Raw genomic sequence first — 9,647 nt, forward strand, 5'->3', positions numbered from 1 at the left:
AAACAGCATGTGTAGCTGTGCGTGCTGTTCAATATATAAGCATGCACTATTTCCTGAAATATATGTATGCTCCATTTACTGCCAGTGACCTGCTTATACCTAATAATTTAGTTTATTTTTCACCATGTGCTTGCATTAAATATTCCAAAGGCATGGTAAGTTAAGCTACCAGAATAACAATCAACTAGTCTAAGGTTACCTAATCGAACAAAATCATTGTAAAATTTGTGACAAAATGTCAGAAGAAAAGCATTTATTTCATTAAAGAGAAATGGTTACATAATAATAATATTTGCCCATTTTGAAAGTAAAAAAGGAAGATAAGGAGTAAAACCATACCAATACAAAGACATAAGCACCGAATAATGGCACAGGCTTGGTCAATTAAATTTTAAGCAGAACAGTTTTTTTAAATAACCTCACTACGAAACTATCACATGTATTCATTCGAAAAGCACTGCATCTTAATATAAAGCACAAAAATAACCGGTCACGTAAGTAAGAACAAGTCTGAGTGTGTCTTTAACACAAGGATATAAAGTTGGGCGAGTTGGTACAGTAACATGATCTTGGATTGTAGTGCGAAGTGACACGGACACAGACTAGAAGCAGACAGGACGAGCGCTAACTCTCAACTAAATACTTATTGCAACGAACATATATATATATGTGCTCCCAAGATGCATGAGGCATTAGTCATTGCAGAGTTGTAAGGACATGACAATCCTAGGATGGTTATGTTCTTGAGGCTTTTTTCCCCACTTTCCATCTTTTGAAACTAGTATACTTCAGTCATGAAAACAAAAATGCTACAACTGGCGTGTGATAAGTTTTGCGTCTTATTTCCTAGCAGCTCATTGAAAAGAGCCACGATGAGAAATTCAAATGCTGTTACCTCATCAGACATTCAAATTTCTTAAACACAAACAAAACCAGATAGGCATTAGAGCGAGCATCACTTAAATACATTACACTGGTTTAAAGTTATTGCACCACTTTGTGCCAGGTAAAAATGTTAGAAACATCAAAAATGTTAAGATTCTACGGCTAACCGCGAAAACTAAATAAAAATATCATTAAGCTTTCTTAAACGGGTACAGGAGCTTTACAACTGGCCGTCTCGGTGATGGACATGCAGATAGATGAGCAGCCATTCCAATGAGACGAGAATGTTGAGGGCTTCGCATGGAAGTCTGCGAGACACTGCAGAGTAGTTCTTGGTCCACATGAAGGAGGTTGCTTGCATACACATCTGGGCCACCATACTGAATGCATGGTGTAACCGGAACCTTTTCCCCCTGCACTGTGGTAAAAAGCATGGTTAAGTTTATACGATATTTAATATGCAAAAGAAGAGGTGAGGCATGCAGACAGGACACGAGAGTAGAGAAGTGAACACGAACGCGAAAAACATGAAAAATTTCATTAAGTTGTTTTATTAGATAAAATTTTTATACTATGTGTCATTCATTATGAGGGTTCATAACCGCAACATATTTAATATATAATCAGGTAGAATTATCAGCTTGGTCAGTTTGTACAAGCTCGTTTGAGGCAAGAAATCAAGCTTTACAAACACAACCTCAACATTCTTGATTGAAAAAGGAACACCTCAGATGACATGCAGTCCTGTGAGTGGGAATTGCACAGTTCAAGAAAAACAAAACTCACAGACCGATCTTGAAAAAGGAATAAGCAGCTGCTACTGCAAAAAGCGAATTAATTGACAGGTTTTAGTAGCACAAGGGCATCTTTGGCCAATGAGCGCCAAGTCTATACTGCAAAAGATAAACTTAGTGCATCTTTACAAAGCAAATATATAAAGATGACTAATGCCTCTCTGCACTACAGTTGCTTTGCTCTAGCGTGAAGTCATTTTAATGCATGCACACGTACATACACACGCTACACCCAACTGTAACAGCTGCAGAATTAAAATTGGGCAGCAACAAAGTCGCAACCTTCAACCATTGATCCCAAGCTCTAGTAGTGACTGGAGGTAGTACCAATATCGCCAATGATGAGTCGCAATCTTTCTGCCCAATGTTATGCTGCTCTTATTGTCAAACATGAGTTACAGTCGGCATTGAGGGAAAGCTGCCCTCAAGAGCAGCTCTTATTTTTGTGTTATTTCTAACCAGAGACCAACGAAGTAATATATTTTTAGAATGAGAATGACACCGAAAAATTGAGTACGTAAGAAATTTGGAAAATTTGGTTCATTTTTCCAGAATTAACTTGGGGGTTAACGGCTAAAGCTACAATCCAGAAACTAGAACAAGTTTTGACATGTTTGCTACCAGTGAATGCTAGAAAATATGTTGACATTCTGTAGTTTTGTCCAACAATGCAAAAGGGATTCTTAATAACTGAGGAAATAAATGGAAAAGTATCATGAAGTATATTTCGTGAATGTAATGCAGTATCACTCAACTTCTGTTACTATATAATCTCCACTTGATTAACCTGCACTTTCTGAACTAGTTCAGGAGGTGCTGCATTTCATTACTCATTCCACCAGTTCAACGTGGCAGCAACTGCACGTTGTGATTTGTTTTACTTATTGCAGGCTTTGTACAGGGCGAGTTCACAGCATTCCCTGCACTTGGCCGAAAGGTAGTGCATGTTTATGCAGCAGGTGTGGTGCCGCTTCTGCACGAGCGAGGTGCAGAAATCAGTTTCATACAATTGCTAGAGGGAACTCTGACGTTAGTGTCCACAGGAGATCAAACAAGAACGGCTGTACCAGCATGGAAATTATGGAAAGTACATGGATTTGCCTAAACTTCGTCTGTTTGGCTTCAAACGGCTTTGTGCTATTGTAAACTAGTCATTTTCAACAATATACTGTGTAACAAATTAATAAGCATTAAAATAGTCCGACGACAGGATTAAAACACAGGAACTCTAGAACAGAAGTCTGATATTGAAACCATTAAGCCACGGAGGCGTGTAACGACAAGTGAGTGCAACGCCCTGATGAATTTATCACGGGCATACCAGTGCCTTGAGACTCTTCGCGCCTTTCGATTTGGCCACCTGGACAAGCTCAATCGTTGCAATTAATAGCAATTGTGCGTGTTGGCGCCGTCTTCTGCACTCCGAAGAGTATAGACTGCGCTGAAATTTACGACAATAAGATTTATATAGCGTATAATATACAAAGCCACAAGAACGTCTGAATTCACAAACACGAATATCAGACAAATTCATGTGCTTCCCGTCATTCCCATGGTGGTACGACTGCAGCGCCAGAGCTCCCTCTAGTAATTACTGTAAGAAACTCTATGGCAGAAATAGCCGAAGTGCCTCGCATTTTGTTCTGGAGTAATAAACTAAGTTTGGTGGTCCCATAAATCTTACTGGTCATTAATTCCAAGTTTTAGTGCAGTCACATGTCTAGTAGACAATTGTGGTATTTTGCATAAACATTGCAAAGCCAACTGTGATGAATGTTCACTCTGGTAAATTATGATCGAGTAGCATAGACTACTGAAGCAATCTCTGGAAGGCAAATAAAGTAATTTTCTTATTAGCAGCCTTTAAACAGCATTCGAGCATACGACACATGCACCTCAGATATGCAGATAATATTTCCTTGACTCAGCAAGAAGCGATGCTTCATGTTCCACGAGGCTACTTCTATCAAAGCAGTATTGGTGCTCTCTAAAAACAATGCCAATGCAGATGACCCAAATATTTTTCAGGGGCAACAGTTATGCCTGAAATCATGCTAGATTAGTATTTTTAAACACATGCTCAGACCATGTTAGAAGTGCTTCTTAAAATCCTCCTATTTATTAGACTAGTCATATATCTGTACACAAAGGCTACTAATTAGGTCCCATGCTATATCATCTTAAAACTTCACTTCGTAATACTTATGCTGTGATAAGATTTGAGACCACATTGAGATGCTGAACAAGGTGAATTTATTATTTTAAAATGAAGCTCCTGTTCTTCCAAACGAGAAGAAAGGCTACTGAGGGTCAAAATTTTTCTGAATCACAGCTGGAAGATGCCAGGGAAGGCACGTGGAAACTTATTTTTAATTTTCTATTTAAATGTATAAATGATAAAGGGAAATGAAAATGGTCAAAAACAACCAGGCATGGGGGGAGAACGAACCTACAGCCTTTGCATTAGGCATGCGATGCACTAACCACTGTGCCACCGAGGCAGCATTCAACCGTCCACAATGGCCCCTCAGATTGTCGACGCTCGAACACGGCCGTAGTACCCCAGTGGTTAGTATATCACATGCGTAATGTGAAGGTTATGTGTCCGTTCCCCACCCACAGCTGGATATCTTTTAATCCACTTTCACTTACCTAGAATTTATCACTTCTATACTTCATATAAAAACTTAAAACATGTTCCTGTATGCTTTCCTTGGCCTCATTATCTGCTGGCTTCTTCCAGTTGTGTTACTTCCAACACTTATACATATTCTAATCTGGTAAGTAAACAGTTTTGCATGATGCTGGAATGCAATATAATACATTATTGCGGGGCCGTGTTATGTAGAATGCCTTACATTGCCCAGGCAAAGTGTATTAATGTCAATCTGAAAAAAAAAAACAATTCCCACTCCAGGCAGAAATGCTGTGTACTGCTGTGTGCAACAGGGTTTAACGAAAACAACTTGTTCAGAAATAAAGCCACCAAACAACGAGGAAATATGAAAACTAGATGAAAATTTGTGCAGTTGCATGTTAAAAATTTAGCACAGCAACAGATGAAGACATAATGAAGGAAGCGCGAGGATGGTTTATTTTGGACACACGAGGCAATATACTTGAAAGATGCATATGAGCTTACACGTGGAGAAATATTGTTTATGTAGCAGCTAAACTACGAACACGCCTAGAACACACTGATACAAGGTGTCGAGCATGTAAATCTTATCATGCCCTTAAGTCAAAGAAACATGGCTGTTTCTCATGAATCGCTACACATGGCTGGCTCACACAACTTAGCCACTTCTATATATGCCTTGTAATTACCAGGTGGTCTGTATGACATGTGCAAGCTTTAAATATGTACAAGTGCCACGTAGCTGGACAGCACCAAGGTAATGTCGTTTGCCATCATTTTGAGGAAGTGAAACCAATTCTTGCATTTTTCCTAATTAGGTAATTAATTATTAAAGATTATTTAACTGCTGAATTATATTCAAAGCAAAAGTGTCAGTGCGAAAATTGTAGAGCATCCTGAAAAATTCCCAATCCAGCTTTCTACTCCTCAATAGGTGCAACAAATTTTTTTTTCAGGCTTGGAAGAAGCCAGTGAACACATGCAAGTGCCGTGCAACTAACCGCTCGTGCACCTGAACACCGTTTGGCTCCTCCTTTCATGCTTGAAAAAAACTTTTTGAAAAGAATATTTTAGAAATCAATTAATTATTATTGGCTATGTTTTAGGCAAAATGCATGAAATAGTGTGACTGCCACCTCCATTTTCGGCGACATGAATTGACTCCATTTTCATGTCCAAATCCAGCTATACATGGTGCGTGTTTTGAGCTGGTTCTGTAATTTAGGCTGGTTTTGACTAATTGAAGCTTCGCACCCTAATAATGCAGTCAGCCTAAAAAGAAATTGGTACATAAACGGTCGCTGTCAGTACTCCATACTCCTTTAACTTAGTGCAAAGTGCTTGTGAGCCAAAAAGTTGGTAGTTCTAAGCAGCATTTCTCATTTTGACCTGGTGTTATAGCTCACTTACTATGATGCCATGCTGCTCAGTCATGCTGGTCCCAGCTTCAATCTAGGCCATGGCAGCTGCCCTCCAATGAGGGTAAAATGCAATAACGCTTATGCACTTAGATTCAGGTGTACATTAAAGAAGGCCAGGTTACCAAAACTTCAGGTTGTGACTTTGGAATGTAAAAGCACATAATTTAATTTTAAAATCTAAAGGTGCTTTATTAAGAGCAGGGGCATCATTTTGAGGTTTTACTGCACTGCCATGGCACCAAGAAGCTCCAAGTAAATAAAAACAATTTCTTAGACAATGTACATATCTTGCAAACATTTACAAACACTTCTCTGCATGCACCTCTGTTGCTGTTATATTTAGATCCGTATGCCAAGGCGGGTTATGATGTTAGAACATGTTTCAAACTTGTTTTTTTTTTACCGCTTTAAAGTTGTTGGTTATTTTGCATCTCATTGTGTGTCGAACGCACATTTCAGTGCATCAATTTCTTCAGAAAGTGCACTCCTCTTTATTTATTTGTGCATGCAAAAAGGGTTCAGAAGAACTGCTTTCTGAAAGTCTGTATAACAAGCAAAAAACAATTCTATGTAGGCTGCACAAAGAGAAAGGATTGGTTTGTAAATATGTTATTTAGTTCTTAAAAAAAGAGGCAGCTGTCAGTATTCTGTTCCAAAGTAAAGATTGCCCCTACCTGGCTCTGCTTCATTTTCCGATGTTGATGGTCCATTCGGGGGCACTCAACTGATAGGCTGCACTTTGGCGATGTCGGGTGTGCTGTCACCAGGCCCAATGTCGATCGACATCCTCACCAAAAGTCGAGTCCAAACGCTATAAAAGAAATATCTCATCATTTTGCTATCAGTTTTGTCATCTTGCGTGTTTCACAAACGGCCGTCAGTGAAATATTTCGTCACTTGGATATTGAAAGAAATTCAAGCATTTTCTGGCAGCCAAGCTGATGATGATGTGTGGTGTTTTATGGCGCAAGGGCCAGGTTTGGCCAAAGAGCGCCATGACAACTGGTAATGTTGACGATGTATTATGGAAGATGTGACTTGGCTGTAAACTGGCCTAAAAATTGTCGCTGTAAAGGGCGTAAAATCTACGTGCTATAAAATTATGGCGATGACTAATGAATACTATGAACATTAAAATCCATCGTGGAAGAATGATGCAAAATATAAAATATATAGGATGGTAAAATTACTTGGAGCACTGCTGCCTCGCAAGAGCCCTTGAAACACAAGGACCTAGAAGCATGTGCTATACGAAAGAGCGATCACAGCGGCATACTCTGAAGAGAGGACGGCAGCCAAGCTGAATACACAGTAAATGGAGAACATTAAAGAGCAAATGCAGTTGTCACATTAGATTTATCAAGTACAGCAGAAATGGAAAACAAATCTGTGATACTGTGTCTGTTGGCTTTGAATGCAAGAAACGTAAAACAGGAACTTGCAGCCACGCCACTTTGAATTTCCCGCGTTAGCTACACCTCACAAGTTTGGCATCGTCCGGTACTCGGGGATAGTAACCGCTTAAAATCAAGATGAACGAGCGTCGGCATAAATTAACAGGATACTTAACCGGGCAATATTGGCGCGTAAAACAACTCAAGTAGCGAAGCTACTGTCAATTACCCGATGACGTATCTCCGGGCGGTGCGGTTTGGGCGAACAATTCAAAAAGGAATGAGAGTTTCACTTGTTTCACGCCTGCTAAGCTAAGACAGAATTTGAGTTTCTTACTAAACTATACTGGATATTTACGCTCCGAATAAAACGCTGGAAATTTTGTTACGTCACATTGCATACGCGTGAAAGTGTTTGTTGTATTGTGCCCAGACGGCATGTAGCAGCTACCACTCTCATGCAACAAAAGCATGAAAGTGGTACTCGTGACACCGAAAACAAACATAAACAGCGCCAATGTTACGCCCTTTGGAGTTGGAACTAAGCACGATCAAGCCAGTTTTCTTGCTTTCATAACGCCATGAACACGACCAAACATCGAGCGAAACAACTCTCTGCTCTCGAAAATTGTTACCGCTTGTATTTATATACCTATCGCTGCCACAAGAAAAAGTCAATGGGCTAGCTGTCCACAAGCCGCAGATTAGACAGACAGCAACATATTACGGTAACGTAAAACAATTTCCACGCTGACTTAGCAGCCGCGGTGTGCTCTAAGTGCCAAAGTTCTCGTTTGCCGCTCGAAATTCACACCATGATGACGGGCGCTGCATCTTTCACATGAAATATTGCACGCTTTGCTCCGGAGCTCAATAGAAGGGCGAAACGCATTTGCACGTACCTGAAATCCGCATGCCGGAAACCCGTCGACGCTTCCGAGAACGGGGCGCACAGCCATACACACCCGTACGGCGGCTTGACTTGGACGTGAGGCACTCCTATCAAACATTTCACATGCGACATGTTTCACACCGATTGCGCGAACACCAGAAAATGACGCAGGCCGCATTGCGACGCCGAGCAGACGTGCATCCACCGATGAGCTAGGTGCGCGGATTGCAGAGAACAAAACCATACACAACGTTAGGCGCGAGAAGATGGCGGCTCTCGTAGCGGAGACGAAGCGGACGAAGCAATGACGCGCGAATGAACGTTGCCAACCGTTGGTTCCGCGTTATGCCGGCGGTGGCGGCTTTAGTGGCGTGTGTTGCGGCTGTCTAATTTTTTATTCCTTTTCCCCAAACAGTATAGCTAAGATCAGTTCTTTGAATTTTTAACTGTGTCGTTTGGCATTATCTTTGTCTTTTTATGTTATTAAGCGGCCAATTATGGCCTCCCAGGTTCGCGCGCGCCAGCTTCGCGCGCAAATCTCGGAGGCCATAAGACAACTCAGGAAATGCCGTTCTTGTCGTTGTTAACGTTTCTTCAACTCAGATAGAGAGGTAGTGTCCCTTTTCCCGGGGTCGGGAGGGGGCGATCAAGACGGCATCGCTCAGCGGGGGGCGGGGGAGTGGGGTTGGTGTTGGTTCTTATCGCGAAATTCACGAACCCTGCGATTTTTTTATGACGTAAGCATTTCTATACTTACCCAACAAGAAAAACCATCCGTCCATCAGTCCGTACCGCACGATATCTTTCAAAATAGAACGCGCAGCAGCGAGTGAATTCACCTACGTGCTAGCTCTCGCTTCAACGCGACCGAAGCGGCGAAAACACTGCGCTCACGAAGCTTTCAGCTTATGCCGCACTATGCGCTTTTCGCAGATCACTTTCAAGATAGGTGTACGCGCGTCTGTTTTCAAAGCGAAGTAAACGGTGAGAACACAGCGCGTGAAATTTTCAGCAGTGGGCACACTCTGTCCACAATGCAGTTCGCTTTCAAGATACGGTTCGCGCGGCCGTGCCACAAGCAGCCGCCGCCGGAGAACGGTTGATAATGGTTCGTCGCGGATGAGAACGGCTAAAGAGCGATAACGGCTCAAAACGAACGGAACGTCACCAGCGCGCCTGGCCCCGTCACCTGCAGTACTTTGCTTGCGCCGCCGACCAGAGCAGCTCGTGTCGCCGCAGCGCTGTCGCTTATACTTGTCGGATCAAGTCTCATAACATTAATAACGACATGGACTGCGTGTAGATGAGGAAGATTCACAATGCTCACGCACACTTAGACAAATGCGAGAGGAGTTCCTGTGTGATTTTTTTTTACCGGAAATGTGCAGTCAGCGGTGGGACCCAGAGTTGACAATGCCTGTAAGAGGGGTGCCAAACTTCTTTTTTTTTGTGAGAGTCTTGCCCAGCTCCCAAAGATCGGCTCAAGCTAAGACTTGCTGATGGCTGTATGTGTTCTTGTTTTTTTTTTGTTGTTGTTGTTGTCGCATGCCTTCGAACCGCCACGAATCCTACAGTGTAATGACATTAGAGCAGTATTCACGTCCAAAGGGAAATGCAGCCGGT

At 41.8% G+C, this 9,647-nt stretch overlaps 1 long non-coding RNA gene across 1 annotated transcript; it reads right to left on the minus strand.

Moving 5' to 3' along the window:
- Positions 1–238: 238 nt before the first annotated feature.
- Positions 239–8,440, minus strand: LOC142567916 (uncharacterized). Its single transcript, XR_012825305.1, has 3 exons — positions 8,035–8,440; positions 6,413–6,549; positions 239–1,303 (listed from the first exon to the last, which is right to left on the minus strand). It is a non-coding gene; the product is annotated as an uncharacterized LOC142567916 (long non-coding RNA).
- Between the last annotated feature and the right edge of the window lie 1,207 nt (positions 8,441–9,647).

This window comes from Dermacentor variabilis, unplaced genomic scaffold (assembly GCF_050947875.1).
Source record: "Dermacentor variabilis isolate Ectoservices unplaced genomic scaffold, ASM5094787v1 scaffold_15, whole genome shotgun sequence".
Taxonomy (NCBI): Eukaryota; Metazoa; Arthropoda; class Arachnida; order Ixodida; family Ixodidae; genus Dermacentor; species Dermacentor variabilis.